Genomic DNA, 13,243 nt, shown 5'->3' with positions numbered 1-13,243 from the left:
TCTTGTCGTTGAAGTCATACCGCACCGACGTCGGTTTTCAGCGATTCACGCAGTCGACGGGTTAGGCGGTCGGGCGGCCGACATTAGGGAACACGACAAACCATTAAACTTAGGTATCTGCCCATAAATCCGCACTTCATCTGATTATGTTTTTATGTCTGTATAGCTACAGCACGCACCAATTTTCACTTTTTACAGATAAGATCCACTAGACGCTGCTGCGGAGAATATCATCTCGACTGCGAGGGCGATTCAAAATTATTCAAGTCGACATTATAACGATAATATACCATTATATCGCACGATAACGGATTATATACGTCTTATTATTTATATACAAAAAAAAAAACGCGGACCTATATCCGCTTTTTTGTATTGCTTCATTACCGCGACTATACAAATGTACAAGGACTTGACGGAACAACAATATGAAATGCATTTAACGCGATTCGAAAATAATACGACGAATCGATACTAAATGGACGTTGCATTGTAACAAAGATACCCTCCCCCCCAAACTTTTGTATAAGCTATCGTGTATCGTCCGCAAAATTCATCTCTGAAATTTTGCTCACAGCAAATGATTTGGACGTCTCAAGTCAGACATCGAATCAAACACTAATATGTCAATCATATAAATCGCCACATCGGCCAAGACAGTAATTCAATAATATATTATTTTACATATGCCTATATAATATTATAACTATATTATGTAGAAGTCTATTATATAGCATTGGGTATTTTGTTCACGGTTTTGCGATGTCCGATCATCAGGACGAAATCGCATCCAAATGTTAACAAATTATTGTGCTTTAAATCGTCGTATCGAATTGGACGTAAGAGAAAAATCGTGGTATTTTTACGAGACAACTAATATACCCATGTCGTATTGTGAAAAGTTTAAGAAATTCTTAATATTTTTGTAGTTTAAGTTCGTCATCAATTCGCTTTGTATTCGAATGATTTTGGATGAAGTGTAACTAAAATAAATATATTTCTACATAAGTTAGTTATTATTACGTATAGAATTCGATATAATTTAAATATTAAAATTGAAAATTTATAGATTTTGGGTGGTGATTCAGAGGATGGGCGGGTGTAATGACCCTCTGAATCCTCAAAGACAACGAAATCTCAACTGCATATTATATGATGTGTAGCTGTGTGAGTGTTGGTAATGTCTAATGTATACAACGGCCCCGGAGAACTCAGAACATAATAAAAAAATGAACGCAGGTGAATGCATATTGACATAATGTATGTATGTATATATATATATTATATGTCATATATTATATGGGATACTGTATACACAGTGCATAGTCTACACGTATGTAACTACACATTATAATAGTAGTTATTCAAATATTATGCTTTTTGTTTTAAAAATACGTACACACACAAACACACACAAAATGTATTATACGCGTTAAATGTGAAAAAAAAGGAGGACATACGTGTGCTTTACAAATATATCATACGAAAGTGAAACTGGCATTATTTACGGAGATAAAACATTTAAATGGCCGGTTACGCAAGTAGACCTTCGGTCATTTTTGTTTTCGGTTTTTTTTTCAACAAACGAGTGAAAATTGACTGCCTAATCAACCCGTGCTTTTGGACGGCCCTATAATATATATTATAATATAATATAATATATAATATATATTATATATATAGTATACACATACGTGTTCAATGCGGCTCATGACCATTATTATATGGCTACAGCTACATACCGATCCTCGTTTTAGAATGTTTTGATGAAATAGCCATAGTCCATAATATCATCGTCGTAAAACGGGACAGATACCCTAATAAAATTGAACCAACCGCGATGTATTGGATAAAGATTCCCTACAGAACCACACTATAGTATATTATATTACATTTTATTTGGTCGTATGAAGATATTGCACTATAAAGTCATATATTATAGACTCTATTTTAAAAATATAAATTACAGTCGTAGAATACATTTTTAAATATTTTTTTAATAAATTACAAAACAATAGCTTCAAATAGATGAAGTAAGTTTAACGTTAAAGTAGTATAGTAAATTTTCAAGAGTGTATATTGATTAGGTAACGAACATTATTAATATATTATACTTCGTATGCTTATAATTTATTTAACAAATCTGTTTATTGAAATACTTGACTAAGTATTTATATTTTATAATGATTATTATGTACGTAAAAACTTAGCTCAAAGTATTAATAAAGCGATGAAGTTTAAAAACTCATTTTACTTTCGAGTTTAGTTTTGAATAAAATAATAAATAAATGGGGGTGAAAAAAATATTGTAGTCATCCTATACTAATCTATGAAAATATATATTTATACATTCCTATATCTAAAATTATATCAGATATTCAAATGATAATACGTGGTAGGTTGTTTAAAAATAACTATATAGTCTATACTGAAATTCATTTACCAAGATTTTTGAAGTACCAAAAATATAAAATTTAACTGCAGAAAACATCATAACATTTTATTTACATTGGTTCATAACTATAAAAATACATAGGAAAATAATAATTAGATATACAATATTATATTATACAGTACAAAAAATAAACTGAATGTATTTACAAACTTCTTCAACTATACTGAGATACTACTATAAGACTTCTATACTGTATCAATAATAATTATAAGGTATTATAAAATTATAGCACATTAATATTATCATATTTATTTTACACCATTTCATTTAAGAAGGTGATTAGTACGATAATATAAATTATAAATATCTTATGTTGACATTCACTGATACATAAATAATTTATCAAATTTTCATTAGACGATAGATATTAGTCCTTAGAATGTATCTATTTAATGCAATTGGGAAATAACTTAAAGTAAACGATAGTGAAATTTAATTTCACATCATACTTCATCTATTTTAAATTATTTGTCTTTAATTGCTGATGTTGTATTATTTAATTTTGTTAGTATCAAAAAAAAAAAAAAATTGCTTATATGCTATTTATCAGTTTATATTTTAAATATTAGTATTATTGTAAATACCTATAGTGTATTTGAAGTTAATTTTAGTTCGACTTAGTTGTTTATTTAAAGGCAAAATATTCATTAGGCCAATTGATAAATTTAAAAGTAAAATTTTATTAATATTATACTAAAAAAATATTAACATTGAAAAATAATAAGTTGAACTTGCACAACTGTAAAATATATTAAGCTTTAATGCAGAATTAAATTCATCTAATCAACAAGGTTTGTTGTAATTAAAACTAAAACATTAATAAAAAATATAAAAACAATTTATATTACTGACAATAGTATATACATACCAAATTAAGTTAAATTTATTAATAAATATATTTTTATCAATACCTATGGTTAGTTTTTGTTGATAATTAGAAATTACTCGAAATAATTGTAAGTAGTTACTCAATTAAGTACATTTATTTATTATTGATATATATAAATTTTATTTTCCTTGAGTTTAACATTATTGCTTATCTACTATAGTTTATTTTATATGTGTCCGATATGTTTTAAATATTTAAGTGCTTTAAACAATGCTCGAGGTTTGTGTAAAAACTAAAGAATATATTAAAAAATTAATTTATTCTGTGGAAATACTTCTAAATGATAAATAAGACATAAAAACGTAGAATGAATTGTCTAAAGCTCATAAAGTAGTACCAATTTAGTTTTATGTAAATATACGCACAAGAAAATGTAATTCTTTCATTTTTTTTTAAGTTTGGAATGAGTACATTTTTTTTTGGTAGAAAAGTATTGGAAAAATGCAGTATTTTTATCTACCTTTTTTCATTGAAATCTCTGTCTGGCTGACTACTGAGAATTTAAGATTTGAATTTTGTTATACCTACCTGTAATGTAGTGTAACGTATAATATGAAAAAATATAACCTAAGACGGTTCATTTAGATATTAAATAACATATTTAAGTTTTTTTGACGTGTTTGTGCATGATTGGAGGAGATTTAAAAATGGTTCGATTCATCTAGTTGACCATAAACGAAGGATATGTTGTGTGCAGTAAAATTTTTATTAAGTCACCTATAGGCCTATATAAAGATCATATTTAATTAATTTGGTAGATAAATGTGAAAATAATATAGACATTTCATCATGCTAAATATAACATTAGCTTTGGTTAATTATTTTATTCAAATATAAGTAAATATAAGTCAACCAATTTTTATTTTTAAGTATTTTTTTTAAAAAAAAAACAACCTATATATTATTTGTCTTCAACGATTATCATAATATAGGTAGGTAGTTATTGTATTAAAATAATACATTATATAAATTTTATTAATTATTTAAAATTCCTTTTTAAGTGTTAATCAGCCAATTTTGAATTTTGTGTTTTATATCGTCATTCGTTTAATGTTTAATGTGTTACAGATTTGAAGCGGTATTGAGTGTTAGCAAAATAATATATAGGAGGTATCTTATTTACAATTTATGCTATTTAATATTTTACACAAGTATTGGTACTGTTCTGAAAATAAATAATTAGTATGAATTAGTTTTAAAAAAAAAAATGGTATTTCTGTTTTTAATTTAAAAGCCATTTTTGAAATATCGTATAACAACATTATTTTATAATGTCTGGACAGCGTTATCGTGAAATACATAAATAGTAAATAACGAACATAAATTTTCGAAATATTCTAAGAAATTAGCTTAGAATCGCGTTCAAAATTATTATAACAATATTGATAACACTTTTTGAAGTTTTACACTTCCCAGAAGCTTACTCAAAATAATAGTAAGGTATGTGAAAAAGTATGTAGGTAATATTTATTTTTATACAAGTATGCTTTAAAAGCTTTAACTTACAGCGGTTTATTAGATGTAATTATTATTTAAATATATTGTTTATTTTTACATAGTTATTCTTAAAATCTAAATTTAGTTATCAGGTTATTAATTATTAATTAATTATTACACTATAAATTAATCTATCAGATCAGTTTTATCTTGACATCAGATTTATAAATAGTTTATTTTATAAAAAAGAATGAATTTGTTTATTGTTTCGATTTGTGGTAGGTATACTTATTAAGCCTTTGTTTAGTAATGATAGAGTATATAAGTATATTAATATACTGTTTATTATTTTCTCTTCTCTATACTTCATATTAAAGGCATTTAGTTATAGTAAATGCTTAATTGTTAAATGTGTTCCTAGTGTTCCAACGTGTCAGATTTTTCTGTAACAATGTGATAGTTGTTTATAGTTAGTTAATATATAATATTTTTTATTAAATTATAATAGTTTTAAAATTTGAAATAAAATTTAAATATTTTTTTTAAGACCATAGTTTATGGAACTAATAAATAATTTTTAATTACAATTATTGTTTTATATAATTAAACATATTAATATTATCTTATATTTTTTGTTATCTTATATGTTTTTAATATATTTTGGTGGGTTATAACGACATTTTTGAAATTTAGTAGAACGTAAGTCGTAATATATCATATCACCAACCAACAAATTATTTGATATTAAATAAGAATATTGATTTTAATATTATTAATTATTATACATACTTTAACAATTGAAATATAAAGAATAACATACTCTTCAGTTTTAAAACTTAAATACATTTTTGAATTTAATTATTTATTTACAAAATAATATATTTAATTTATGATTTTTATAAAATTATGTGTTTTTGTACCTATCTAATATTACGTTAGTACCGAGTTGAACGTTTTCGTGCAACCTACTTAAAAATTAAATATGTTATCGTCTCTGAGAATTTATCGAATGGTTCTATCAAAATTAACATTGTGCTGACTATTGTTGGTATAGTACATTAATAATAATGCAAGGTGACTTTCAAAATATTCTATAACATATTATATAGTTAAAAATATATATTTTTTTAATTTGCATTTTAACTAACATTTTTTTAGTGGTTGTTGTTTTGCATGTTAGATTTGTAAATCTGTTGAATTCTTGGTGGAAAATTAAATTGTTTATACGTATATTATGGGTAAAGGCCTATGTTTTCATATATTATATTCATCAGAATATGTAAACAATTTAAATATAACATAATGTTTAATCTGTAATATTTATAATACATGTACTTTAATTGGCGTTGATTTCAGTACTTTCTTTATCTGTTTAGAAATCATGAAATAAACACTATTCCTCATTTTGAATGAAAGTTATTTAGTTAATTGATTATTTATGGACGGTCGAGTTTATGATTGAGCACTACGTAAATATCTATTAAGCCAAGAAATGTGTTCTTTTGTTATAAGCAAAAGTTATTATTTCTATAAACAATGAAATTTAGTTCATTATCTATAGAATTGTCTGCTTCAGAAACTTTTATTTATAAATCTTTCAACATTATTCAATATTATTAATATCCGTTAATAATATTATCTCCTATATATAATATGCAGATTAATAGTAAACTGGATTTTATTTTTGTGTCAGATTGAAATACAGTTATCACATTTGTAAATAATCAAATAACATTTATTTACATTTTTTTATTTTTGAAAATTATTTTTTATAATGAAACTTTTTTAGCACTCATAAGAACTACACAATCTTTTCCAGAAAGTTAAAAATGAATTTAAAAAACTCTTTATTATCTTATAGAAAATAGACGATTATTTAATCATGAGAGGTTTTTATATTATATTAAGTAAAATGATTTTATTACATTTATTATTTATTAATGTAAATTATCATAATTATTATTGTGGTATTAAATTTATAGGTACAATATCAAATAAAATTTCATTATAACAAAAATAAACTATTTATTGTACTATATAAAATACATATGCGCAATATTTAAAATGTTGTGTTCTTAAGTACTATTATTTTGAAACATAAACTATAAATAAGCGTTATTAATTATTAATTATGTATAATATTAGGAGAATAAAAAGTGATTCAATTAAAACATTTAACATTTATTTTTTAAAACAAAAACAGTGACTGGGTTGACGATGGAAAAAAACCTTTGCTATAAAAATTTTCTAAGTTTTCTACAGCTTCATGTATGGATACATATTTGTCTTTTAGTACTCAAAATATTATAGTTAAATATAGTTAAAATTTTTCTTTGGAACATCAAGTTTTTTATTAAATCGATTGCTGTGCTAACTTGGTAATCGGTTTTCCGATTGTCTATCACTAACCTATCCATATTTTGATTATTGAGAGGGCCTCGGTATACTTTTGGAATACTTAATACTATTTAATCACCAGTCTTTAGTTTTTTAAACAGTTATTTACTATTTTCTGTTTTTTTCCCAGCTGCGATTTTATGATTATAATATGATTAAATGATAAGGCTCGATATGATGAATAACTTAAAATTCGTTGATGTGAAATGTTTTTTTGCCATAATACAAAATAAATTTCGATTGACTCATCGGTACTTTTATTATCTACGATCAAAGCTCGTAACATGTTCTCAATATCTTGGTTTGATCTTTCTATAGATTACTAACTCTGAGAGTGCTGTGGCCACTCATGTACTATTTTACACCACGGCTACAATTCCACTAATTCTTTAATTATTTTCTCTGTAAATTCTCTACCATTATCGGACTGAAGTACTTAAGGAAACCTTTGTTCCAAAAACAATTTTTAAGTTTATGTACCTCCACGGTGGCTAGTTTTGAAGTAAGTAGTCGATGATATAAATATTAGGTTGAGTGGTCCGGATAGTTTATGACCCATTAGAAATTTAATTTAGATATTGATATTAAATCAATAAAGTCAATTTGCTCCCTGGAATTAAGATCTACTGATATAACTGATTTTACAACACCGCCTTAGTGAAGTGCTGATTTTTTTAAGTTAAAAGTTATGCAATGATTAATAAATATTTGGATTATAGCTATAAAATATTATATTATATTTTTAAATATAGCTTAAATTTATCCCTTTCATTATGACCTGTTGGTTTATATATATACAACATAAATAATATTTTTAGTTTAAGTTACGGTTTTAAAATTATATGTTCAACATTTTCTATTTTAACTTTATCATATTTATGTCATAAATAATATTAGTTTTGAGTTTTAGTTTTACCTGAATTCAATTATATATCTTTGAATTTCTTTAGAGTTTTATCGTAGCCTTCCCGATTTTTTTTATTTTTATCTTGGTTGTCATAAATTCATCTTAATTTTTATAAAACAATTATTTGTATGTTATTATATTATTATATTTTAAAAATTAAATAAAAACAATAAATATTTAAGCAATATGAAAAATAAGTATAACTTAAAAGAACAAAATATTCAATTGGCTCACCACAATATCACAATTTGTACACAGCACACGTATATACACACACTAAATTATTGTATAATTCAACCATATGATCTGTATCTTTTTCCGTAACGTCTTTTACAAGTGTAATAAATTAAATTTATTGATAAAATTGTAATTTGTGTGGTGTTCAATAAAGATAAGGTTTTTGTACAACAACGTACGTTACTTTTATAAGGTAAAAACTAACGAATGTTAAATTCTTATTTTGTTGGTTAATGAGTATTATAAAAGTATATTGAAAAGTTCCAGTTTTATTATTTTCCTGACTTGATAGGCATTTAATACCTTATAATTTGATGAACTGTTTAGATATTTAACTAAATAACTAAGTGGATAAAATTCTTTAACTATTTGTCTGAGCATATAATAAATGCCTGATTGGATTATATGTCTACAATCTATGATATATATTAATATAAAATTGTATTTATTTTTCAATTAAAAAATTTAAGTATATATTCTATTCATTTAGAACGTTTAATTTTTAATTCGGTTGATTATTTTAAGAATCTTAATCTCTTGGTCTTAAACCGTAATAGGTATTTATATAATAAATTTAAAAAAAATGATTTTTGATGTACGTAAATAAATAATTTTTTTATTCGAATATCGTGCAAAACAGGTAAATGTATATTTTTGTGGAACTCTGTCATTGACATACATTTAAGTGTTCTAAGGCTTTAGGATTCTGTTTATAGGTATTAATTATTTAGTTATAGTAGTTATATAGCGCAACTTGCTTTAACCATACTATTTTCCACGATTTGTTATTCAGAAAGAGAATATTTTTAACGACTAGCAAACAATGAAATTCTTATCTTTTGTTTTGTATGCATTCAGGAATAAAGAATTATTATTTTTTCAATGGTAGATGCAATTTTTAATATGTCTACGTATCATACATCCTTAGAATAGCGATGCTATTAAATTATTCTATACAATTAGTTCATACGTTTTTGAACACAATTTTTACAGGCAATTTATAATATTTTAAATAATTATTAATGGAAAATTATATATATTTTTTGTTTATATTTTGTGATTAGGATTGTTTTTGACTAATATTTGTTTTATATTTTCAAATAAGATTTATAATTTTGTTTTGAGTACCTATACAGTTATTAGAAAAGATTGGTACATAAAATTATGAAATAATTGAATTTAAAAATGTATTTTATTTTGCTGTGCGTTTATCATTTATAGAATTAATGCTGAAGTATTATAAATTTATAAGTCTAATAACTCTATATCTGATTTAAATGTATTAGTAAATAATTCTAAAACAACAATAGATCAATAAAAACGTGTTTAGTTTCTTATAATATAGTAGGTGCTGTAAAAATTGTTAACTTAATAATAACAATTATTAACATGATGCAAGAATACATAACATTTCTAAATTCTTATAATCAATAAGAACTTTATTGGTTTTCATGTAAGTTGTATGTATATCTAAAAAAATACCATATAATCGACAGGTTTATGTAAATGAGTTATACTTAATATTTAAATATTCGGGTTTTTATTATTTAGTTTATCATTAAAGCGATCAAATTTCTAAGGCGCATGATCATAATAATGATCACATCATTTTTAACAATGATTTTTGTCGTGCAATGTCCTTCAGTTGTAAACTATAATCAAGACATATTATTTTTTATTTGTTTTTTTTATTAACTAAATAATGATCAAGGTGTATGAAAATTATAGAATAAAATACTCTCATCAGTCATCACGTATAGTGTCATCAAGTTTAAAGTCAAGATTAAGATATTGTTGAATGATTTATTAAAAATAAAATAATTATTTAATATTCAAACTATGATGGCATTATTTCATAAAAATGTTATTTTAATTCTCAAATAATAAGATTGAACATTTTTATCTAAAGTTTTTCTCGCGTCTCATAATAAAATTATATTACTTTATAAAATATAAAAAATTGAATAGCTTATTATTACTGCTAGATATTATTTTATATTATAAACATATAAAATGCGATGTTAAAATGATGTCTTTACGTAGATATTGCGTTCTGAAATACATTGATGTCCGTCCAGAATCGTTTTTAAATGTGACGATTTATAAATATTTTATATCATTATTATATTTATTTATTACTATACATTATTTTAAAATTAAAAAAAACATATAAATATTAGCAGTAGCAGTCGTAAATAAGTACATTACTACGTTGTGCCAATACGACTTAAAAAAAATGTGAACTTTTTGAAGATAAAATTGTATCTGGGTAGTTTTTTAGGTACTAGATATATCACCGGGCTACATGTATATTATTAAAAGATTGTGTATAGTTGCACTAATTCTCGTAAGGTTTTTACTTTTATTAATTTATTATTTAAAAGTTATACTATACCTATTATTTATAGGTACATATATCTTTATAAGTTGTATAGGTGTATAGATTATTATTTATTATCAATGATACACTGATCTCACTGATACAATAACTTTATGTATGTCAGACTAAATGCTAAATAGTACATCAATAGAATATTATATATCAATTGTATTGGACTTAAGTCATTGGTAACTAAACTATTGCAGTTTATTATAGTAAAGATATTTGTTATGTTTATCTTAAGAATATACTAATAGAAGTCACAATTAACAATATTTTTTATGTACCTATATGTACATGTTGATTTTTCAAGCGTGCTCACTCAGTCATTCCTGTATTATGCTTAAATTTTATAGGTATTCATTAAATTATATTTTATATGATACGTAGTCATTGAAAACGTAACACGATTATATTTAACCATGGCTTAATTTGGCTTTTATAAAGCGTGCGTGTACATACGAGTACACATTTTAATATTGATATGTAAATTCAAAAACAGTCACCGTAGTGTATAAATCAAATTGTCTATTTCTTTGCGAGGAACCGGGAAATTATATAAGTGATATGCGTATAATTTCGTAAATTTCAATAATTTATTGTTTTGTAATTAGGTTTTGAAACGTCCCTTAAGCATAGCTATAAACAATAAACATATTACATACTTTTTTTTCTTTTGCTGACTTTTAGGAACAGCAAACTTAAGATTTGTTCATCGCATTCTTCTTCTTCAATTATTTGTTCAAGTACTTGAGATGTAATTTATTTTATTATATTATTTTATGGTAGGATAGTTAGTGATGTACCGAAGTAGTATTCAACTGCGTGTAGTTGACTGCAAAAATAAAACCAGGTCTGCTGTATGCGACTGTCGCTGCAGTGGCTGCTTGCAATCGGCTGCAGAAACGAAACCATCCCTTTGCCCATAGAATGAGAAACAATGGGGCCGTAGCCATTTTCCTCCAAAAAATAATTTTTGACCATTTCCCTTCATTTTCCATTTTTCTTAAAAATAATAAAATAATTAAATAGTCATTCGTTATCAGAATGTTAAATTAAAAATAAAAGAACAAATCAATTATTTAAAGTATAATTATAATATAATAATACAACCGTACGCGGCGAACTTAGCAGGTGGCTAAAAAGAGAATGAATATAATAAAAAAGTACGCACGTCGATAGAAATGTATCAATCAATAAATAAAATAATAATAAAAAATTAGTTAATAATAACTAATAATAAATAAATAATAAGGGATTGGTGATAACGCAACTAGACAAAATATAAAACATAAAATATAGTAAAAAGAGAATGAATATAATAAAAATGTATGCACGTCGATAAAAATGATTCAATAAATAAATAAAACAATAAATTAGTTAATGTGATCCTATAGCCATACTCTATTTTAATAATACGGAACGCAACACTACAACACTGATTAAAATATTTTAGGAAACTAGACATAGTTTTAGTCAAAAAAAATGTGAAGGAAAATGGAAACCAACCTTTTTTTTTTTGGAGGAAGAAAATGGTCCCGCTCAACAATGGACATGTTTCGTTGGACTAGATTACTAGAAGTTATGAGGTTTGCAAATGTATGTACGAGACTTGTGTTCCAGTGGAATTTCTTCTAACTTCAACCCCTAGATTTTGATACGTACTCGCGGATGACGGTGCAAATTCAGATTGATTGACAATTACGACTGCTGTGGAGAAAAATGTCGGCGATTAAAACGTTTACGTCAGCCATTCTGACCGAAGACGACAGAACTTATTGCGATTACCCGAATTGATAAAGCGTACACAGTGCTGGATCTAAGTCTTTAAAGTCGGAGTGCAGCAGCTAACCGGGGTGCAACTACAAATCTCGAAGGACCACCCTTAAAAAAATGCTTTTTGTAAGTCATTAGATGTATAAGTTAAATATTTTTTTGGTTTTTGATAAAAGTGAAAATGGATTAAAAAAATATATACATATTTCAACTACTTATAGGTAAGACCTCATGACTTTATGGCTCATATGTTTTTTTAAGTCAAATCATAATTAGGGATTTAATTGAGTCCATAACAATTTAAAATAAGCGAATTGGGATAATTAAAAAAAAATTTTTTTATCATCGTTTAAATCATATTATAAAGTTAGAAAATCTAGGAAAATAATATGAAACCTCTATGAAGTATGCACCTTGCTGCATCCCCGCTAAATTCAGCCTGCTGCGTACAATTTTGACAAAATTTATATCACGGTCATTCGAACTATTATCCACGTTGTATACTTACAATTAAGTCCAAATGTGTCCAAGGGAAGCATCACTATTATTCTGAGCGAATCAAAATGCATCGTAAAGTGCATAATGGTGTTAGCACTTTTTCGTACTTATCATGATCAGTAAGTGCAGTGTTGGATGGAAAGAATGGTTCTCATGTAATGAATTTGTATAAAATATAATAACGGCATGACTTGTTAGAAAATTATATATTTCAAAAATAAATAGTTCCCGACAACTTCCTTGTAACATAATTACTAAGTATTTTCT

The 13,243-nt window shown here is 25.1% G+C and overlaps 1 long non-coding RNA gene across 1 annotated transcript; it reads right to left on the bottom strand.

Moving 5' to 3' along the window:
• Nucleotides 1–11,336: 11,336 nt before the first annotated feature.
• LOC126548993 (uncharacterized) lies at nt 11,337–12,972 on the bottom strand. Its single transcript, XR_007603133.1, has 3 exons — nt 12,491–12,972; nt 12,212–12,412; nt 11,337–11,707 (listed from the first exon to the last, which is right to left on the bottom strand). It is a non-coding gene; the product is annotated as an uncharacterized LOC126548993 (long non-coding RNA).
• Between the last annotated feature and the right edge of the window lie 271 nt (nt 12,973–13,243).

Source organism: Aphis gossypii, chromosome 1 (genome assembly GCF_020184175.1).
Source record: "Aphis gossypii isolate Hap1 chromosome 1, ASM2018417v2, whole genome shotgun sequence".
In the NCBI taxonomy this organism is placed as follows: Eukaryota; Metazoa; Arthropoda; class Insecta; order Hemiptera; family Aphididae; genus Aphis; species Aphis gossypii.
This window is presented reverse-complemented; position numbering and strand designations above follow the sequence as displayed.